At 42.9% G+C, this 23,066-nt stretch overlaps 1 protein-coding gene across 1 annotated transcript in view; it reads left to right on the top strand.

Annotated features, from left to right (window-relative positions):
• Positions 1-1,046: 1,046 nt before the first annotated feature.
• The window catches only part of SOCS5 (suppressor of cytokine signaling 5), a 58,443-nt gene continuing 36,423 nt past the window's right edge, over positions 1,047-23,066 (top strand). The window contains exon 1 of the mRNA XM_085612754.1: positions 1,047-1,189. The gene's annotated coding sequence lies outside the window, so the exon portion shown is untranslated. The remainder of the gene's footprint in view (positions 1,190-23,066) is intronic.

Here is a 23,066-nt window from a genome sequence, read left to right as displayed (position 1 = left end):
TTACCTTTATTAAAATTCATAGGCTTACGCCAGTGTCGCCCGGCCCTTCTTGCCTTACAATGTTTGGACACTGAGTACAGCATTTTTCCAACAGCCTGTTTTTTAAAAGCTTGTGTTAAATATCGTGCAAACTATGACCTATCATAAATCGCCAGATTGTGACTGTGATTTAAACTGAAAGAAATAATGTGTTATATACTTGTTGTATTTACATTCTATACATAAGAACCTTTTTATGATTTATATTAATTCTTAAGATTTTAAAGACTTGTTTTTAACCTTTGTATACTTTTATGGACACAAAATTTGTATCCGAATAAAGTTTTAATTGATTGATTGATTGACTCTTCTTCAATAGTAATCAATGGAGAAATCCAAGTGAATTTTTCATAATCTACCACTTACCTGTTCTGAAATGATGGCAAGTATGGGATGAGAGTAAATAATTCGTTCTTATCTATTGTTGTGCCATATGTGAACGATAATACACAACTGTCAACATTGAGCGTCCCTAAAGCTTTTACTGAAAGGAATAAATAACACTAGAGTCTCTTAAAGCATTGGGAAAGAGCGGTGACGTTGAAGTGACTGAGGAACTCTTGCTAGATGATCATTGGCTTCGAGGCCTCGGAGACTGTACCGTGGCTTTCGATTGGCTGTTACAACGCTGGCAATAATTCACTGACGATATTGTCCCGGGCAGCTGTAGCGAGCCCTGGAACAGTATTCATGTTCTACCAGCCCATAATGTGCCGGGCGGCAGGTGTACTATATAGAGAAGAGCACTGAGATGCTGAGCCTTTACTGGGTGAAAGGGTTCGTCCTCCACCCCTGGAAGATTCAGTCACCCGCCGCCACTGGATTTGCGCGCTGAGACTTTTCCCCAACGCAGAATCACTGTGGCCGGAATGTGCACTTCACCGGTTTTATGGCGAAATTCGCCGTCGGGAGCCACCCGGTCTGTACTTGCGTCGTGAGCGCGTCACCTCCGCCCCACCCTCCCTCCCTCCTGCTGCTCTGGAATACCGTCGGTCCCGCTTGGGATTAGGCCTCATCCTGTACCGCCGTGTAGGGTCCACGGTGTGTACTAGGGCTCCCGCGGGTTTATGAAGCGGGGACCTGGATATTCCTCTCCAGGCGCACCCACTATCTCGAACCTGCATCGGCTTTCAGCCCTGCTACGATAAAGGTGAGTGGTTAATCTACAGAGGAGGAGTTCCACCGTTCTGTGGTGATGGGCTTGTTCTCCCTCCCCTGACCTGCTTTCAATCCTCTCTCAGTGGAGACCTGCCGCCCCGATTTACTACTGGGTTTGGGCATAAGCTGTCCGTTGGTCTGTACTCACCACTCCACGGGGGTCTGTAGCAGCCCATCGCATTGGCAGTAAGGGGCTTTTTAGCCATCATTTTGAAAATTGAGTTTTCATTTAAAGGTTTGTTCTCCTTCCAAGTCTCGCTCAAACTTCAGCCTTGGAAACCCAAATTAACTGAGCTGCTGTGCACATTTTGATTTTTGCGCTATTTGTGCCCCAACATTATTATTAGGCATTGTCGCTAACTTGAAACTAAAATGCCCGCCCTGGAAAAGTCTAGGTGGGAAAGTAATTGTCCACGTAAATTATAGCCGCGGCTGTTTCCTTACTAAGAATTTATAGCTTTGTGTTTACAATTTGGTTAACTGGTATCAAGCCAGCCTCAAATGGCATTCGGTCAGTGAATGCTAGTATCGAACCCGATTAGTGGCCTGTGTCGCATTGGTGTGCATGTCTTCCAAGGGAGCTATTTTATCTCAAAGCACATTTATGCGCTCTGAAAGGACTCTTCCACTGTGCAATAGTGGTATTTCTTTTCTTGCTGCTTAGATGTATGTAGATTGGCAGACATTGTCCAATACCTTATTTTGCTCTAACTGGAGTCTCTTGTTGCTGAAAAAGATATATATTTAAAAAAATAAGGTGTCCTCATTAACACAGTCCGTTTAAAATGGCCAGTGTTGGAGTGTGAAACGCTCGAGATTATAAAGGCTTGTGTCTCTTGGTCCTCCCCATAAATTATGTTAAGATCAAGGGGGTTAGTCCAGGACCTTTCACATTGCTTAATGCCCGGACCATCTCGAGTATTGCCATGTGTCAGCTTTCAAAACGAAAGTGTGTCAAACTAAAGACATGATGGGCTAAGCTAAGGCCATTTCTCACGTCAGATCCTTCGCATCCAAGCATTATAACACTCAGTTTAGAGCTTTTGTTTTTTTGTTGTTGGAAAAACTGCACTTTTAAAATGCACCAAAGAAGTTTACTTTCCCTTTGTTTTAAAATTGTATCAATTCATGGTATTGGTTAGAAGTCTTAATACAGGCAACATCAAGGTACATTAAAATCATCATAGGAATTAAACAATGTCTCAACCTTAAAACGTTAAATGTGATTTTATCCCCCACAGTCTCAATAGCTTTGGGTTCAGTCCAGTAATTCATGAGAGTTCCTTGTAGGCTGTCGAACACAAACTCCTTCAAAGTCTTATTCACAGCAAAATTTCAGTTTGAAGATTAAATCCAATGTCGCCAATAACTTCTAGTGAATTTACTTGTATGTAATCCATGATAATTTCAACCACTCCCCCCCCCCCCCCCCCCAATAGGAGAGCTCGATACAAACCTTAATAGTTCCGACCCATAGTTTGAAAAATAACTTGCATGTTTTTTTCCTTAAGGTTTAAGCAGATGCACAGTATGCGAGCTGTGGCCACAGTGCAATACTTATTTAAAACGGCAACACTTACAAGAAAATACCGAGCTTTTCCAATTGCATTTTCGGTTATTAGTGGTATAGCCCAAAGGAAGTGCTGCCGCTGATGCTTCATCAAAGGTGTGAGACAAGATACAGTTGGGTTGTTTAGCTCCCATCTGGCATTAAAGTATACCTCAATTTTCATATGGTAAAGGACAAAATCTTGCTGTAGAGACTAACTGAATAGAATTATGTAGTTGAGCTTTAAATTCAATGTAGTATTCCGAAACCTACTTTAAAGTTTTTTTAATGTAATATTAGTTGCATCTGTAAGTTTGTTGTAAGCATGCCTTACAGTAGACAAACTGAAAACTAGTCCCAATCAATGCACTACCTGCACCTTCAGGCTAAACGTATGGTTTTGAAATGGTTTGCGTCCTATATTTCTAAAACTAGATTCTAGAATGCCCACTAGTTCATAAAAATAAGAAATCCATAGGTTTCAGTCAGAATAATGTTGATTAACTCCAGAATACGCTTAACTGTAGGACTTGTAGGGCCTAGTGTAACACGAGTCATGACATTTTGTCCTCAGTGGAACCTCTCATATTAAATGTTTCCCTCCACTTATTTGGTGAACCTGGTTTCCACATTTACTGGACCCTTTTTCTACAACATATACCAGTGAAGAACTATGGTACTGTCATTTGCACCTCTTTAACTTGGCAAGTGATAGTACATTGATTATGATTTATCTTAGCGTTGTACAAAGATAAAATACTAAAAGCTAGTTCTGACAAGATTATCTACATCAGATGATGTGTAAATTACTCTGAAGGTAATGACCTTGATAAATTAGCTCATATTTATTAGATCAAATCAATAATATGGCTGCCCTGCCAGCAACACCATCCAAGAGACCACTATCACCAACTTTTAGCAGCAACAAATTGCTGTACTTTCATCAATTGCCGGTGACGTTAGTCTGAGGTTCCACACCATCTTATTCTAGTAGGTCTTCCAGAACTGCAGCAGCTGCTTTTGGTAGGTACAGCACGTTGTAGACCGGTGCTGGACAATCTGGGTGAAATCGGGATCATGGAAGCCTGGGTCTTGGTTGCTGCCGAATTGGCCATCTCCAGTTCAGAGATTTTTTTTTAAAACGGGCCTTCTCTTCTGTTTTCATTTTCTTATAACATAGACACACCTCTTACCACAGTGAAACTTAGAAATATAGGCAGATGCAGAGGCGATATTGGAGACCTTCTTTATGTATACTAGTTGCATTGGGGTTGCCTTAATTACCAGTTTACCTTTCCTCCCCCTACCCACATACAGTTAGGCTTAGGATAATACCTGGTTCTTATCATGCAATTAGTTTGACAGTTTAACGTTTTTGCAGCCGAAATTTGTCTACAGTTAAAGTTACATGCTCCAATCTGAGCATCAACATCTCAGTCGTTACTCTTCTAATGCTGTAAAATTAGTAAAGTTTTTGCATAACTATAATGACCATTATTTAAACCACCAACATTCTATTAAATTTGTATGCTCTCGTGGTCAAATGAAGTTATTGGTTGATTTACCTTCCCGACCTGCTGTTGTCAGCTGATACTAAACCTAGATGTCTCTTTGCTTGCTTCTTTAAGTATTGTGGTACTCTTTTATTGAAACTGAGCTGATCACTGACTAAAGTGAAAAGGGCCTAAATTATGTATAATGGAAGGACTGCCTTGTTGGAATTGTAAGGATGGGAAGGGCTGGCGTGTTGATCACCTGCTGTTGTTTTAAGGGGAGATCATGTCTAATCTTATTTATTTTAACTTCGTATTTCACAACCTCCCAAATCTCATTCTTCAAAAGGGCTATCAAATGAGAAGGACATTTTTTGTCTTCTTACTCCGTTTGACAAGATCATTAGATTTATGGCCTCCTTGGGCTTACATGTTAATTAATGAGTCTAAATCCAATATTTTAATTACTGGTCCTTCGTCGAAGAAACATCCGGTTTTCCAAGTATCCCAGCGCAGGATTGATGTGGCCGATTTGTTCTTATATTTGGGATTTTTTTTTTATGGTAAATACCTCCTTGAAACACACTGTTTCATATAGAGTTCTCAACTTGGAGAGAAGCATCGCAGCCTTATTTAACTAAGAAAGTGGGGATGAAACCCATACTGAAAATATTAATCATTTATCTGTCAAAAGCCATTGCCACAAATGGGGCACGGCAGATATAGAGCCACTGCAACATGTGGTAGCTGCCTTTGTAAAGAGGCTGCTTTCACTGACTAAAAGCTGCTGTAACTATATATGCCATAGTGAGGTAGGTCTCCCATATATTTGCGATGTAAATAGTCTGGCTCCATTACTACTGTGGCATTCCATCTAGGAGAGGGCAGTCGGTGTCACAGAATCAAGCACATGTGCACATATGTACGTACTTATATATGTACATGTCTCTCACTCTCCCATCGCTTTGAGGTTCGGTCCTTATGCAAAAGGTAGTGTTAGGCCCCAAACACTGCAAATTATGGAACGATGCCTAGATTTAGGGAAATATATTGATGTAGTGTATTGAGCACCAGCTCACAAGTTTTGCTTAGTAGAGTTAGAATGCTAATTTCTGCATATCAAAATGTGTGATGTGCAGTAGCGTTACATTGTTGTAATTTACGCGTGATATACGCACAAATGAAGTAAAATATCTGGCCGTGCCAGTTTATTAGTTTCAGGCAGTATCAAGAAGTACTTTCATCCACCCTATTGACTTTTCTGGCTATAGTCTCATAGCTACTCTAGTATAAAATAGCATAATGATTTAGCTTGATGCGTCCTGCAGTGAGTTTAGTTCATATAATAAGTAGAGGGAAAACGGCGTGGGGTGGCCATTTTGCTTTATCTGGGCAGAACGGTGCAGCATGTTAAAACTTTAATTTGCTGGAATACTTAATGTTGTGTATTACAAATTCTCCAGGTTGCCATCTCTTCAGATATCTAATACTCTCATATTAGCATTTGCTGCTTTTGTTGGGTAGTTACCATTCTTTTTGTATTCTTTGACCTATTTTCATATTCTACTTATCCAAGGCTGATGCTTGTCCCACTTGCTGTTCTGTGCTTTGCCTCTTAGGCAGGTTTATGTGCTTAAGTAATGCTATTCCTCTGTTTACCACGGTAGATTGCTACTAAATTGCATTCCTTGATGCCGTTTATCACATATTCTGATGAAAAATACTATTGATTCAACAGTTGTCCTTTTTTTATTTTCTCCAGGCCAGACTGATGGGCCCTTGCATTAAGTTATTGTTTATTTTATTATTTTTGTGCCTCCACCTTGGATTAATTATTTGTTTGACAAAGATATTTGGTGCTTACTAAGTGGTATCTTTTTGTGACGTGGACACATCAACAAAGCTGACATGATCACCCTGCTTTTCATTATCACTGCTACCCGAATATTTCCAAGCAAGCCAAGTTAATTTCTCCTGTCTCTTTAGTTTCAGGGAAGATTTGCATTGCCAGAATACACAAGCATATGTTGACCTGCAGCAAAAAGGTTGGCATTTTGCAGTGATCGATTTAACCAATAAAAATGCTACATTTTACTAGATTTTGTTGAGGTGCCATTCGATTACAGTTCTGGTGGGCAGACGTGTCTTAAGGGAAACGCTATTAATGTATTTCCCGCTGTGTAGAGGTTACTCCATATATATTCTCCATGCAAACTGCCCAGCCCATATCCTTCATAAATGAAAAATGTGAAATTAGTGGACTTTCATTTGATTATGCTAGATATCCTAAACAAATAGTTGCATAAAAATGTTGCTAGCTGTTGCGTCAGGAATTTTCTTAAGGACACTGACGCATGGATTATGCTTCTCATTCTTTACTTCCAATTTTCAGTACCCAATCATTCAATCAATCAAAAGACCTTTATTCGAATTTCATAAAATTCATAAAAGTACATATAAAAAATAGTTCATTATTACAATCTTTCAATACAGTTTCATAAAATTAAAAAAAAAAAAAAAACGTTACAGCAACGAATCAGGGATTTTCCATCATTTTACGTACACGTGTGATAAGTCTTAAGAAAGTGCTGGTGCGGAAAATTAATTCATCTGTCTCCAGAGAAAATAACATTGAACGGGACTCCTCCAGAGAGAGTGGTCTCTGCTTTCTAAAATATGGTGTTAAAAACCAATTTATATATTTTAGATAAAATTTACAGAAGAATAGGAAATGCAACTCATTCTGTGTGCTAATACCGTCGCACGGGCAAAGACTATACTCTGTCGAACGATGGTAACCCAGAGGGAAACCCAGTAAAAATTTTACAGAGCCAGCCCTTAAACGGAATAGCAAAGACCTCTCCCAGTTAGACATGGGTAGGGTAAGATAAAGTGGGAATGGTTGCAGGCACATGTCGTTCTCCATGTATCTTACTACAGTGGGTTTTGATATTTCCCTTTCCATTCTTTCAGTATCGAAAAGTGCATAAAGTGCTTGTTTGACCTCTGCCTTATCTTTAGGTTCAATTCCTAGTGGGTCAGAAAAGAGGTCGCCTCTATTTACGGTGCTTAATATTTTTTGAACTCCGGCTAGCCAAGGAATCAATAGGCCATGATCACATTTAAGGCAATCTTTGATTATATCTTGAGTTAGAGTGGCTGCATTGTTCCGCCAGATTCTCACCCAAAATAGAGCTGGTCTGGATCTAATGAAATCACAGATATAGGGAAGATTTAGCTCTTTGTGGCAGATGAATTCGGAGGATGAGATTGGGGCACCCAGTAATTTCCTACAGAAACGGCTCTCTTCACGTTGAATACCAGGATTTTTTCTCAAACCCCAAACTTCGGCCCCGTAAGTTGCGGCAGGAATGCACTGTAATCTAAAATTTTTTAAAATAGCACTAGTAGCTCCTAGTTTCTTTGGGCGTGGGAGACTCCATATTGAGTTGGTGGCTTTCGAGAACTTGCTCATGGCGTGGGCAGAATGCCCACTCCATGAGCCGTTCGCAGCGAAAACCACCCCTAGGTATGTAAAGGAATTTACAGAGTCTAATTTATTAGGACCAATACGTATGGTGTTAAGTTTCCGTTTCCCAGGCCACATGACATTATAAAAGACTTTTTAAAATTTACACGCAGATCTAAACCCTCCATATGGTGGACAAAATTTTCCACAAGCAGACGGAGGGCATTTGGGGTGCGGCCCATAAGGACCGCATCATCTGCGTATCCAATCAAAACTGTAAGAAATTCGAATTACATTACCTAAAAAAACCAACCACTAATATGGGCACACCACTATTTTTATAAGTCAGAAGCGCAGTAATTCATCCTCTTTCTTTGCTCCAATCAACAAGATAGACAACAACTCTGAAAATAAATAGTCTAACCAGTAAACAACATGGAGAACCTAAAAAAGAAACGACTCCAGGAACAAAGTCCACTGTAACCAAAAGTGCCATATCTTCAGCCCACCTAGTCTCGCAGTCGACGAGAACACAGGAGTGAACCTGGGACATAACACCATAATCTGGGACCACCCTTATTATCCAGAGTGACACTCAATCCTGCTTCTATTCAGAACCTGTAACAAAAAGAATCGCAGGTAACCTACGTCCCATGGCATAGTGAAGTACAATAACAGACAGGTGACCAAGAAATATATACACACAATCATGATGATCAAACAAAATTTCTTCTCATCCATGACACAACACAGTTGAAGTAACCCTCTTTTTGATGTCCTTAATAGAATTGAAAAGTCTCGATGCAACAGCTAGATTTTATTTGTTTTATTCTGTGTCCGGACCAGAGGTTCACACTTCTTAAAACTAGAGTCAGAGGACAAATAGGCAGCCCTCATAAAATCCTAGAAATTAGGATAAATATCTTGGATGCCATTGCTCCCCTCAGTGACTAGGCCCCAAATGCACTCACAGCAATACCGGCTTCTGCCATAAATCATTTGACCGTTCGAACCAGGGTATCTGACGAGAATGGGCCAAAAGGCTTCTGCGAGGCAATAAACTATTGACCCCTACAGCTCTGTCTAATTTGGCTAGTAGCATCCTCCTAGCCTTTAAGCATTGCACAATACACAACGTTGGGTTATCAGGAAAACTTGGGTAAAAAATACATTTAGACAATCAAAGTCTATAATAATACTGTACCTATAAGTTCCAAGGCTTTCACATCCAAAACCTTTCTACATGAAACCAGACACAAGAGCATGGTTAACTTGGGTGACAGCTGCTTCCTTCGAGGGGGGGAAAAAAAAATTATCAAGCCAATTTTGACAATCTCAGCACAACAGTTACAGCCCACAAGTTGGATTAGTGAGGCTGAGGAGGATTGGCCAATCTAATGCCCCTCATAATTTTATTTACTATGGGATGCTTCCCATCAATAGGCACATGGCCTGCCAAAATAGCAGATCCAGAATTATTCACCAACCGATAGGCCAGCCCATCCGCTGCCAAGAAGGACAAAGTAAATCACCAGGTGTAAGTCAGCCCCACTGGATTCACATGTTTGTCACACCAATATGCCCATGTGCGCCAGGCCAAAGCATATCACTTATGGTTAAAAGAGGACAATGACTGGTACATAAAGAATTCAGCTTGTCGTTAAAGGCCAGATAATGGCCAACAACCCCTGAAACATGCCATGCCATAAGATGCAGAGATCCCTCCTGAATTTAAGGATGACCCCTTCGGTCCAAGAGAACCTCAGGGAAATGAAAGAAGACTAATATTAGGGGCACAAGACAATTATTCCAGACTCTGGAAAAAAAAGGCTGCACTGTCAGACAGGAATCCCCCCCCCCCCCCCCCCCCCCCCCAACCAGCCTTTTTTTCTGCCTCCTCAACTGAGCAGATACTGTGGGGATCATCATAAAAGGCTGGAAGGCTTACTGAAGGTCCCTGCTCCATTCCTGAAGGAATCCATTTGTAGCCAGGGCCAGAGTCCGGCCTCCATCTATTGAAGCATGGCACCAACTTGTTGAGACAGGATGGGAAGAGGTGCATTTGGCAAGGACCTCAAAGGTCCTGAAGATATTTAAAAAGCAGAGGAAGTAACTTCCAATTGCTGACATCCCTAAACCTGGAATTCAGTGAGCTAACACATTGGCCTGTCCAGGCAGATACTCTGCCACAGCTGAAATGTTGCGCTGAAGGCAGTAATGCCAAAAATCTTGGGCGCTCTCCGCCAACAATTTAGGTTTTGTGCCCCCTCCCCATTCGTTGATGTAACAAACCCCTGAAACATTGTCTATCCGAAGAAAAATACAATAGCTGGACTTAATGTCAAATGAGGCCGCTAACAGCTCCAGGCAGTTGATATGAAAGCCTAACTCTGCCCCTGACCAGTATCCTCTGGTGGAGACCGGGCAGAACAAGACTCCCCAGCCCCATCTGCTGGCTTCTGATTTGATTATCATTTCTGATTGGGAGCTAAATATGACATCCCGTCTTTAGTCTCCTGAGGCAAGAGAACCCTGGTCGAGTAACTGAGTCGCTTTTGCAGGTGCCTGCTCTTTGTTATTAGAGACTGCGGTCCCTATCAAGGAGAATATGCAATCGTAACCACAAAACTACAATCATAGTTGGGTATATTACTGTCTAAATGGAAGGTATTGTATTTATTTACACTTTCAATAAACCAAACGCAACATATAGTATCAAAAATAAGCAGAAAGTGACGGGGTTCTGGAATCAACAGATTTCCTTACCTCCGGCATATAACCGCAAAGTGACTTTTTGTGATGCAAAAATTACAGTAGTCACAGTAACAGAACCATCTTATGCTCCACATTAATACGCAAGAGGTTTGGAGTCAAGAAGTGGTTGTCGACGACGTTTCGATCCCCAACGGCGGTCATGGGATCATCATCAGGACAATATAATTGGAATGCCTGAGAAATTGCCTTAGTAAGGCTGGGGAGTGGGAAGGGAAGACGGATCAGGGTGGCTGGGAAAGGGGGGGTAAAATGCTTGTGGTCCTTATCCTGGACCTACAGTAAGTTCAATTTCTCCTTAGTATTCTGCATTATACATAGGCACAGTGTACAGCATCTTACGTATTACTTCTACCTGCACTGTATTCCACCTTTTACATGTAGCATGAATCCACATACTCTGGCACATGAGTTCGGCTCACAAGATGGTTGCCTGAATTGATTTTTAAGCATGCTATGAACTACCACCTATTAGTCTCACATCACCAACAATATGGTTAACAACTCTGAGACATTGGGAGATCTACCCTTTTACATCTAACCTCTTTTTCTTCTCCACCCCCCACGCCCCTTCCATGGTTTTTTTTGCTCTTTTTAACCCCCGCCACCCTATCCCAGATAGGGGCTTGTTCTGATGATGAACCCATGACCACCGTTGGAGATCGAAACATCGTCGCCAACCACATCTTGATTCCAAACTTCTTACTTATGATTAATGTGGAGCATGAAATGGTTCTGTCACTGACACTACTGTAATTAATGTATAAAAAAAGTCACTTTGCGGTTATATGCCTGAGGTCAGGAAATCTGTTGGTTTTCAGAACCCTGTCACTTCCTGCTCACTTTTGATACTATATGTCTCGTTTTGTTTATTGAATGTGTAAATACATACCTTCCATTTGGACAGTAATATACCCAACTCTGATTGTAGTTTTGTGGTTACGATTGCATATTCTCCTTGATAGGGACTGCTGTCTCTAATAATATATTGCTACCCTTGGTCCCGTCTGACCTACAGGGTTCCCTTGTCTTTTGTTCACAGTGCCTGCTCTTTAAGCATTGCAACGCCCTGCAATGAAGAGGGCCTGAGAAAATGGATTGAATGGACTAGGCCGAAAGGTCAACCAATGTGGCTACCTCTCTCAAGGACACTCTGTCTCTGCTCAGGATTTCCTCAACTCTTGCTTCACATCCTGGATCTTCTGGGCCAGCAACCACTGAAACGATCTGGAAACCCAGGAATTCAACAGGTATGGGGTCAACGTGGACTTTTTCTTGTTTAGGAGAAAACCCAACTTCTGAAGGAGATTGACGGTTCAAGATAAAGGTTGCAGAATGGATCTGTCCTATGCCATGAGGTTGAGATCGTCTAGATAGATTATGAGGCGTTCACCCCAATCCCTTAGGGTCTCCTAAGCTAGTTTAATCAGCTTGGTGAAACACTAAAGGGCAGAAGACAGGCCAAAAGGCAGAACTGAGTACTCCTGCCAATGGTACTTTAACTGTGGGGAGCAGATATCTTAAATTGACCATCTCCCTGCTTGGGAATCAAGCATTCTGTGCTGCAAAACGTGTTGGATAGCTGCTTTGCCATTACGTCCTGAATCTCCTCGTATATGAAAGCCCTTTTCAGAAGGGGAAAAAGTCCGTTATCTGGGGCGGGCTTGTTGGATGGGAGACCCATAATAGCTTGGTACACCTGCACTGTCTGAAGTACCCAGGGACTTGTGGGATTTGTAACCAATTGTGAAGGGACAACCCACACCCAAGCCCCCCCCCCGTAACCTCAGAAGAAGGGATTAACCTTGCCTGTAATCGCAAGCTTGTGATCCGTAGTAGAGACTAGCTTGGCAACCGCATCTTAGTTTGCTTCTATGGTAGCTTGGCCTTGTGGAATAGAAGGTACCGCTGCCTGTGTCCTGCCAGCTGTCTCAACAGCGGTTGCTGTAGGCCCATTGGGGACTTTTGAAGAAAGAGTAACCTGGCAGTCGTCCCTGATAACGTCCTGCCCTTGCAAAAAGTCTAGTCTGGAACTCCATTCCACAGTTGGGCCTTGTCCAAGAGGGAAAAAGTGCTGGCTAATTTCCCCAGATCCTTAACGAGAAGGTCACCAAATAACAGACCATTAGCTGCAAGACCCGCCATGTGGATGTGGGCATCCCGCACTTAACCTGATTTGCACATACTCATTGAATCAAGCTTTGTATGTACTCTACAACCTCAGACCAAGGAAGCAGTTTAGAGGATCGGGATGCACTATTTAGTCAAAGGACATCAGATTGCGGACTGTGGTTTCCTGTGACTGGGATCGAGTGGACCCCGACTTCTGTTTCTTTGGCTTAAGTTGAGCTGCGCGGCAGCGAGGGGTAGACTGGTCTGACAGTTGAGATGAGTCATCAGGGACATTAGTGAAGCCTGCAGAAGGAAACTGCAATGATTCAAACTCTGGAAGAGCGCTGTACTCCTTGTCTACCCTGAAGGATTTAGACAATTTGGTGAAGGCATCTGAATGGGGCAACTTGCGTGACTTCCGTTGTGGCTGTTCCTTTTGGGGAGTCGCTGTAAGTTCAAGCAGACGCGGAGGAATGGGAGGTGGTGCGATAGGAACGTGGTCTGCAATTGCCTAGTAAACAGCTGTAGGGGAAGACCCAATGCTGTATTATCAGATTGCAATACGAAGTTTAGTTAGTTCCTCCGCCATGTAGTATTTCTCCTCGCCATAAGGCTCATACTGGTTGGTAGGTAGCGAGCTTGATTGATCCTTAACTAAGGGTAAGGGATGCAGGCTAGACAAAATAATGCACCCTGTAAATACCAGGAGTAGGAGGGAGGATGTGTGCCAAGTACAATCAGGAGGGAGCAGCCAAGATACTACAAATCGTGCCAAACTGCAGGGGTTAAAGAGGTTCTGCTTCCCAGCTCGAGAGGGCAGCCCTGTATCTAACAATTATAGAAACCCCAACAGTATCTGACAGTCAAGGATCATGATAAAATAGTGGCGTGCACTCGCAGGTTCCAAGTTGGCTTGTTCTTCCAGATGAGCATCTTTGAATCGTGGCAGGAAGCAGTACGTGCCGCGAAGCAGTACGTGCCGCTTTTAAGTGGTCCCGTCCATTGGCCTAAAAAAAGGACTGTGGGGAACACACTCATCGTTAAGAGAGCGGGACATGTCTAACGCATTGCAGTAGGAAAAGGAAAACTCCTACTAAGGGGACGGAGCAAATGGAAATTAAGCAATGTCACAGTGCAATTCATACCAGACCGTGATCAAATGAACTGTATTGAGCAGAAAAAAAATCACAAAGAAATGTACCACAATAGGTGTATGCATAAAAATCAACATGTCTGGCTATAGCAGCAAGAAAAGAGGAGGAGTTACTGTGTCTTGGACTGAAAAAAGGGGGTTGTGGGCCCTGATTGGTGGTTGGTTTTTATAGGTTATGTAGTTTGTGCTTTTTACTGTTTTGGTTGGCTGCTGAAAATTAGCAGTAAAAATTGAGAAACCTAATCTGAGCCTCCTGCCTTGACATAGAATGTGAATTCCCAAAGTTAACAAAAAAAATATTTGTACCTTAGATTTGGACAAGATCATGAGGAAAAGAAGAGAATTAAGTTTTCTTTCACGGTGTTAAACGAGTGTTTCATTCTGCTTGGAAAGAGGGGGTTAACTGTCTGCTGTTCTAGCCATCTTGAGGTCAGGTACACGCTCCGTAATTTCCCATGTCGAAGTTTCCCTTGTTTACTTGAAGGTACTGCAGTTGGCAATATGCACGCATATTTTCTTGATTTCAGGCCCCCCCCCCCCCCCCCCCTTCCCCGATTTGTCAGTTATTTTATCACATATTTATAAATGCGTCTTTTTGCAGCACGGTTGGCTGTAGTCTCTCCTTTCGCCACAGCTGGATGGTTTTATGAACTATTCCTGCACTTGTGCCCAATAAGAAGGGACTGTAGCAACTCGCAGAGGTTTGAATCCTTGTGATAACATTTGTCAGACATTGGAGCATAGCCCCTTCTTTCCGCCCTGTCTTTAAACAATCTCTAATAAAAAAAAGTAGTTCCATGTAGTAATTATGTATACTCTTTGCCAGAACATGAAGACCGAGCCATCCAGAGGTCTGTCTGTTTCAAATGACCAAGCACTCCTTCAGTCCTCAACAAGTGTATTTTCCTGACCTTTCCATCCAGATTTTCGTAGGTCTCCGGTCTCATGCCACAAGTTTCAGGACGGAACAATTCAGGTCTGTAAAGGTGGTGTTGCTGACTTCGGGGCTGGCTGAGCTCTGAATCTCTTCCAGTTTTCTCGGGGACCAGTTTTAGCAAGAAAAGGGGAATTGGAGATATCCACTTGATGAGGGGGGACCTACCAAGATAGACGGAATGGCTGGCATCCTATCCTGTGGCTGCCCAATTGGACAGAATTCAGGGAGGGGTACTTGAAAAGGAGCAAGTGCAGATTTGCAAGCCTTCATGGACAAAACCATCTTTCCCAGAGGAGAGATGCCATCAAGTGCACCAGGCACCCTTTATATAAACATGCTGTTTGGACACAGCAATACTTAAGCACTCATTCCGCTGTCGTTAGGCCCATCACCAACAGGCAGTCGGTGGCGGGCCCACCGACTTCCATTGAAGAGGAGCATAATCCGACGGTCGGAGGCATCTGGGGGAGGGACCGGCTGCTGCTGTTCTGACGGGCTCATGGAGCTCGTCGGGGCATAGGTGGGACTGTAATCTCTACAACAGTGGCAGTGCCAGCTCTGGCACCCCGTAGGTGTTACGATGACCCTCTCCATCTGCCTTTCCAATGCGGTCCGACCGCCATAGAATGGCATACGGAAGGGGACTTTAGGGGCCCCCAGGCATGATGCCTGGTACAAGGTGCCTGGATGTTTGATAAAAAAAACCTATTTTTCTATTGCAGCTTGTCCTGTGGCCCTTTTCTGGCAGCCGCACACGGTGCAATGGAAAAATGGATGTTTCCGACCGCCCATGGGGCCGTCTCATCCTAATTTGGGTGGTGGACAAGTCAGGCGGATTCCATCCCGCTATGGTGTGCGACCAACATCGGAATAGGCCCCTTTATGATTTACACCTACGTCGACACCAAATTGTACTGTTGCTATTCAACAAACATCGGCAGTATTACAACGCTAAGTGCAAAAAAGAACCTTATTGATTGGTTATGTAAATATTCTGCCTAATTTTTTCACCTGCTGTGCTTGTTGTTGCCAGAATGTCTAAAACCTCTAGCAGGAAAGTGCTTAATGGCCCCTTCAGCACATAGACTAATTCAGTTGTTGGAATTAGCATTGCCTAAAACGGAGTAGTGAAATATCTGCACATTTCTTAACAATGCAAGCACAGACATGACACGCTTCATAATGGCGAATGGGACGGTGCAGGGGATATCCATGGAATTACAGTAAACCTTGGATGAGGATACAATTTACAGAATGTACTGAAAATCTACAATTTAACATTGTGAGTTGATTGTTTTCTGAAATGGGCATTCGATTTGAAGCCAAACCCCAAGGTTGCGGAGCAAATGAATGCCCTTCCCTTGATGGAAAAAATCTGTTCTGTCACATTCTTAGTTGCTCAGGAATATGACCATGATCTATAGTTTATTTTTATTTTTTTAAGCTAACCCGGATATTTGCATACCACCCTGTTTTGTGCTGCATGCACCGATTTGGAGGTAACCCTAATGAACATGCATCTACATTAATGTGTGAATGAGGCCCATGTTTTATCTAGGCTTTGTGGTACAGTAGAAAAGTTTCTTTCTTTTTTAGGTCTTGCCTGCAACAGTGCATGTGATCGCTCGCCTTCAAGAGATATTAAATACAACAATGGGCTTGCAGCACAGCCCATTGCTTACTACTTGTTGCCTTCATTGTCACTCTTGTTTGCTGCGTTCTAATTGGCCAGCGCATGCTGGCTTCAGTTACTCTTCTTTCGACTGGCGCATGTACTAAGTACCAATAGCTTCAGATTGATTGCAGTCCTTCCGCTAAGGGCGATGTGAGAGAGGTACTTTTTTTTTTCTTTCCTCCATCTTCCCTGGTCGTCCATGTTGCGTAGTAGTCTGTGTTGCTTCTTTTCTCCCACTTCATGTCTGCATCCCACTCCTCCCCCGCACACTGGTCCAGTGTAATTGCTATAAAAGTAAATGAATGGCGTTAGTGATGATCTTGCATCAAGATCGTTATACTTGGGTTATTGTCCAGCCTGCCTTTGACGTCAAGTCCAACGCATCTTAAGGCAGCAGTTGCTATTAACATATTTTATGCTACAGTCCGAATTTAAAAATGAATGTGACACTTTGCCTACTGATAAAACACATTTATAAATGAGGTTTAATACGTGCGTATGGCATTACCGTTTAGATGGCTGCAAAATCTTAGCAAATTATACCTTTGTAGAACATGGATAGGTACCAGTTGGGGTAGGATGCTGCACCTGCCTTTTGGGTATGATGAATAGACTTGTACGCCTAATGGAAAAACCTTATTTTGAAGAGTGTATGTTCCTGCAATTTGAGAATTTACTAAGGCCATATGGAGCCTATGGCATCTTTACTTTCTGCGGTACCGATGATTTGCTTTCAAGTGACTATTGTAAATATGGACAGCAGTTATACATTAATACTTTACATAATTTGCTTTTTGTTGGTTGCAATGCCTTTTTCATGAATAATAATTTTACAATAACTGCATCATCAATGTAGGATTCATTGCGTTTAATTTTGAGTATTCGGTTTGGAAATGGCCATCATAAAAGCGCCCTTAGTTGGCAAGCGCTAGCAGTGACTTGAAACAATGGACTGCTCGTAGTCTCCACCCTGCCATTGTCCTTGTTACCACCCGCCATAAGGCAAAAACAAGCATTGGCATAGCCAATAGGTCTCGCCTTTGGGACCTTATAAGTGTTTAGCCATGCAACAGTTGCATAACTAAACACTTATAAGGTCCCAAAAGCGAGACCTATTGGCTATGCCAATGCTTGTTTTAACTGCTGCAATCTATCGAAGCCTCACGGAGAACATCAAAGCAGCCGTGCGGCCGCGAAAGTGATCGCGATCAAACATCAAAGCGGCCGCAAAAGTGAAAGTAAGCGCGGTAAAGCGCGACCCGCGCACATGCACTGTAGCTCTAGGCTGGCCTGGTAGCACTTTTTGGAGCCCTCTCAATAAGTCTAGCCAGACCAACGCATGCGCTGGGTCAGGCGAGACCTAAAAAGGGCTATGACTCTGCCACCACTGGCCGCGTCCTAGCACTTTTCTCCTGTTGCCTTTTCCCTCTGTCTCTTCCCTGTTGTCTGTTCCCAAGCGACTCTGTGAATTGTGTTTCACTGTTGCTTGCACGTCCTTTGGCAGTTTATGATAGAAGCATTTAATAGTGCACGTAAACCATTTTTATGGCATCCATAGAGCTTTGAGGCTGGATGCCCTTTCATTGAGGTTACTGGATTTTCATCGCATGGACATAAATTGCCTATGTCGTGCTGCCTTGTTTAGTTTCAAATGAAGAGCCGTGTTGTGCTTAAACCAGGTTAGTATTGGTTAATGTGAAAAAGAAAATGTTTGATCCTGCCCGTGACCTTTACAGTGAACAATGTGTGTGGCTGTGTTTGTGTGCTAAATGACGTTTACTTCGTTCCACTGGGGTGAAAAGTTGTTAATTGCCTGGCTGAGCAGACCATGAAGTGGCATTGCAAGATAATTACATAACTTCAGTGCAATGTTTGCGTGATAGAGTGGCATTTTCAAGCTAATTTGTTCTAAGTTGTTTTAAGATGTGTATTGGTTTGATGTTTAATGTACTGCTGTGGTGTCAGCGCTTTGCCAGCTTGTAGGAGAGTAGGATCTGCTTTCATGGTCACCCCCACTTTTTTGCTGGTGTCATTAAGTTTTACTGACTAGTCTGACTGGGATCTGTCTTCTTCCCTAAATTGGACATGGTGAGTACTTGGGTACCCCCGGATTGGCTATTGGTGTACCCTTGTAAGCCCCCAGGATATGGTACTTAGTACCCAGGGCATAGGTACACCTGGGGTAGCCCATGAGCTGAAGCATGCGTTATGCCACCCATGGGGGACCACAGAAATTGTGACTACAGGTCAGCCATTGCAGCCTGTGTAAGCTGGTGCTAGTACCAATTAATACAGATATAAGATTCCTTATATCTGAGGTCACTGCACTTAAAACCTATAAGTCACCCCTAAAACAGGGTTTCAATCCTGAATGATGGGTGCTTGTTTAGAAGTGTGGAGGTGCCCTTGGATGTGCGGGACACCCTTACAATCTACAAAGTCCATTCTCCCGGGTTGTAAGTGCATCAGCCATTATGATACATAGTGGCCATGCGTCATTACGCGATGGCTAACTCTAAACTGGCTGTAACAAACCCTGTCGTGTTTGGTATCAAACATGTTGGAATCATACCCCAACACAGTAAATGGTGTTGGAGGTATGATTTCATGCACTGTAAAGATCCTCCGGGAGGCCCTCAGTGCTCCTGGTACCAGTCTGCTAGACCCGGACAGCAAACTATGGCTCATACAGACCAGAGACACAATTCTGCCCTCCTGCTGCTGAGCCAAGTTTGAGCAGGGGAAGGCAGGACAATAGGTTTCCTGTCACAGGGAGTTCTGACCACCTCCCAGACAGGACTTTGTGTATTGGGCCAGGGTGGGGGCGCTTGTCAGCACCACTGGACTGCTTTGAAGGGCACATTTGGTTCCCTCCTTGCATACTCCAGTTGGAACCAGTTCACGGAGCCGTTTGCTCCCACTCTGGCGCAAAACTGGACAAAAGACATGGGAGTATCCTCCCCACTATCCACACTTCCCTTAGGGTACTTAAGGGCTAACCTGTGGGTAGTTCTGTACATTCATTATGGGACAAGATTCAGATACGAAACCTCTTTATTTTCAACTGTCTGGGCACTTTAGACTTCGCTTTGGGAACCGAGACTGCAACTGGGAAGACTCCTGCTCTTGACGTCCTGCTAGTGTTCTACATCGTCTGTGCCTGTGCTCCATACAGGTTCTTTTACAGGCCTGTGGACATCTAAGACACTCGAAGGAATCTCCCTTCAAGTGAAGGAGTCACTTCACTGCATCTGCAGTCACCGGAACTCTATTGCTTCACCCTCCCAAATAATATAAAATACTGCACTCCCACTCGGAGGAACAAACCCGGCGAAGCAATAAAAACGCCTGGAAAGGGATTTACCTCTCCTGGAATGAGACGCATCAAAAGACAGTTTTCAGAATAAAGCGTGGGGTTTTATTTGTGCAACACTCTCTAACAAACTCTTTCCCAGATGTCAAATGGTGTGTATGTGTAAGCAATAATAGCACACTTATAAGTAAGCAAATGCATCTCTTAAATGCATGGAATAAAATACAAGCAGATTATATTGGACGTCCACTGCAAGAAATAAGCACTGTTGAATGCAAGGAATCAGAAAGATATATACACTAAATACATCAGATGATTATAACCACTGGCGACCTCAATGTGCTCACAGACACACTCGCACATTACAATGCCAATAATCAAAAGAAATACATCAACCAATCGCTCTCTCTCTGCAGTCTTGCCAACTTGGCTGGAAGAGCCCTTGACAGCTAGGCAGAAGCCTCGATCGGGTCCCTAAAAACAAATTCCCTGTGGCAACACGTCTCCTCCACAGCGAGCTTCTGTCTGAGTGGCAAGATTTCCTGCCTTTAATACCTTTTACTCAACCTGAGGAGAAGTTTCTAGAAACCTCGCCCCCTTTCTTCTGTTACGAAAGCCGAGCTGACCATACTGGTCTGTGTCAGGGTCAAGACAGAAGCTGGCCAGGCCACTGTAATTGGATCTGAGACAGAGCTGTACATTCCACAAATTTCTCTGGCAACAATAATCTCTGCTCTGAATGGTACCAACCATTCTTAACGCTGACGAACAAGCAGTACTTTCCAAGGGCCTGTCGTTCGTTCCGACTGCTCATCCGAATTCATTTAACCTTAAGACTGAACTCCATGGTTTCTTCCGTAAGATCCGTCTGAGGTATTTTTTCAGGAACACTGAAGATAGTCCTTTAAAGTCGATCACCGGATTAAGGCCTCCCTCTAAGTTTGTTCCGCCTGCCAATGCGATGAGTAGTAGGATTTTGGCTTATGAGAGCATGGTTCTGAACGATGTTAACAAGTTACTTGCGACATACAAACACACCATACCCAACACCAGCAAGTCTGAAAAAGCGGCTCTCCTAACCCTTAAAAATAACAAGGACATTGTGATCAAGTCTGCCGACAAGGGGGAGCCATAGTGGTACAAGACACGACTGCATACAAGTTGGAGATTTTAAGGCAGTTACAAGACGGCGTCAGCTATTCTCTACTGAAGTCTGATCCCACAAAAGATCTAATGGGGGAAATCCATCAAATAACTCTGGACGCTTTGAACTGTGGCTTTCTAAGCAAATTAGAATATGACTATTTGAATCAACAACATCCACGACTACCTACCATCTATACCCTACCGAAGATTCATAAGGACATCCTTCACCCACCTGGTCGCCCTATAGTTTCTGGTTGCGGTTCACTATTAGAACCTCTATGTAAGTACATAGACGTTTTTTTAAAACCAATAGCAGAAGAAACAGAAACGTACCTTCGAGACACCATGCAAGTTATTGCAATGATTGATCAACAACCATTCAACTCTAGTGAGCAGATACTTGTCACCTGTGATATTGTCTCACTATACACCAGCATTCCGCAAGAACCAGCATTGGCGGTTATGCGAGAAGTTCTGAATTTGAGACCAGCACCAACAAGGGTACCCACCGATTTCATCATAGCTCTTCTGACCATCGCTATGAAAAAGAATTTCTTTTACTTTCAAGGAAAGTATTATGTACAGACGAAAGGAGTTGCGATGGGGGCTGCCTTTGCTCCAGATTTAGCGATCCTGTATCTGGATAATTTTGAAAAGCGTTTTGTCCTCAACAACAATCCATTCTCGGCACATATTAATATATGGAAGAGATACATTGACGACATTTTAATAATTTGGAATGGTGAAACTACTCAACTCAATCTGTTTCACCAATGGCTAAACCAGTGCGATCAAGATATCCAGTTTACTATTCAGTTCAGTACACAGGAGATACCTTTCCTTGATCTGAAAATCTTTCATGAAGATGAGAAACTTCTTACTACCCTATACAGGAAGCCAACTGAAAGAAATTCTCTACTGAGGTACAGCAGCCACCACCCGCGCGGACTGCGCGATAATCTTCCAGTCGGTCAGTTCTTACGGATCCGCAGGAACTGCACGAAGCGAACAGACTACACAACAGAGTCTGAGAACTTAACCGCCAGGCTGATCTTAAGAGGTTACCCAAAACGCTTGGTGAAGAGGGCTCAGAAGAGGGCCTGGTACAACCCACGGGACACTCTGCTTTCATCTAAAAATCCAGTTACATCACGACAAAATAATAAGATGATATGTGTCACAACATTCTCTACTCGAAGCAATGCAGTGAAAAAGATCATCAATAAACCTTGGAGCATTGTATCTACCGAGATTGACCAACCCAACTTACCGATGCATTCTTTCAAGAAAGCAATGAGCATCAAGGACCATGTGGTGCATTCCTTCCTTGAGGACCCAGTAGAACCGACCATCCGGTCGCTCTGGAATTTACCACCGATCATAGGTCATTTCAAGTGCGGATCATGTAAAGCATGCCCCACAACTATGCAATCAAAGAACTTTGAATATAAACATCAGACTATTACATTGCAATCACATACAAACTGTAATTCCAGTAACGTCATCTACGGGATCTTGTGTCCATGTGGCAAACTATATATTGGCCAGACACAGCAAAAAGTCAAGGCAAGAATCCTTCAACACCAAAGCAGGATAAGATGTAATGTGACAGGTGCACCTCTAGTTGAACACTATCACCAACTGGGACACCGCCCTGACGAAATGCAATGGATTGTCTTGGAAAAAACCGAACTGGGACCCCGGGGAGGTAATATATCCTCTATCTTGCTCATTAGAGAGTCCAAAATGATGATTCGATTTGATACTATTCTAACGGGCTTGAACGAACTAGACCCCAGCAATGCCCAATTGGCTATTCTCAGAAACTAGTAAACGATGTTCATTTTTTTCTCTGTTGTCTGCAGCTCGTAGCCTAACCTGTTATTAATGTTATTCTTGAATACCTTGTTTTCTTGACCATCAGACGCATATGATCAATGCATTTAATGTATATTGACAATTTGACTGTTTCTTTCTCAAAGAATACCACCATCTGGTTTTCTCTTCATTCTCATTAGTCATTAAGAAAATGCCAATTTACATGAAACTTGTATGTTCTGTTTTTCACAGTTGTACTTTATTTTTGAACATCCCAATTTTTTTGACCATTAGACACATATGATTAATATACCCAATGTATATACGATAATTTGATTGTTTTTTTCACAAAGAATCAACCACCTGCTTTTTCCCCATCCTCATTAGTTTCTAAGACAATGTCGATCTAAATGTGCTCATATGTCTGTCTAC

The sequence above is a fragment of the Triturus cristatus genome, chromosome 6, assembly GCF_964204655.1.
Source record: "Triturus cristatus chromosome 6, aTriCri1.1, whole genome shotgun sequence".
NCBI classification, from domain to species: domain Eukaryota; kingdom Metazoa; phylum Chordata; class Amphibia; order Caudata; family Salamandridae; genus Triturus; species Triturus cristatus.
This window is presented reverse-complemented; position numbering and strand designations above follow the sequence as displayed.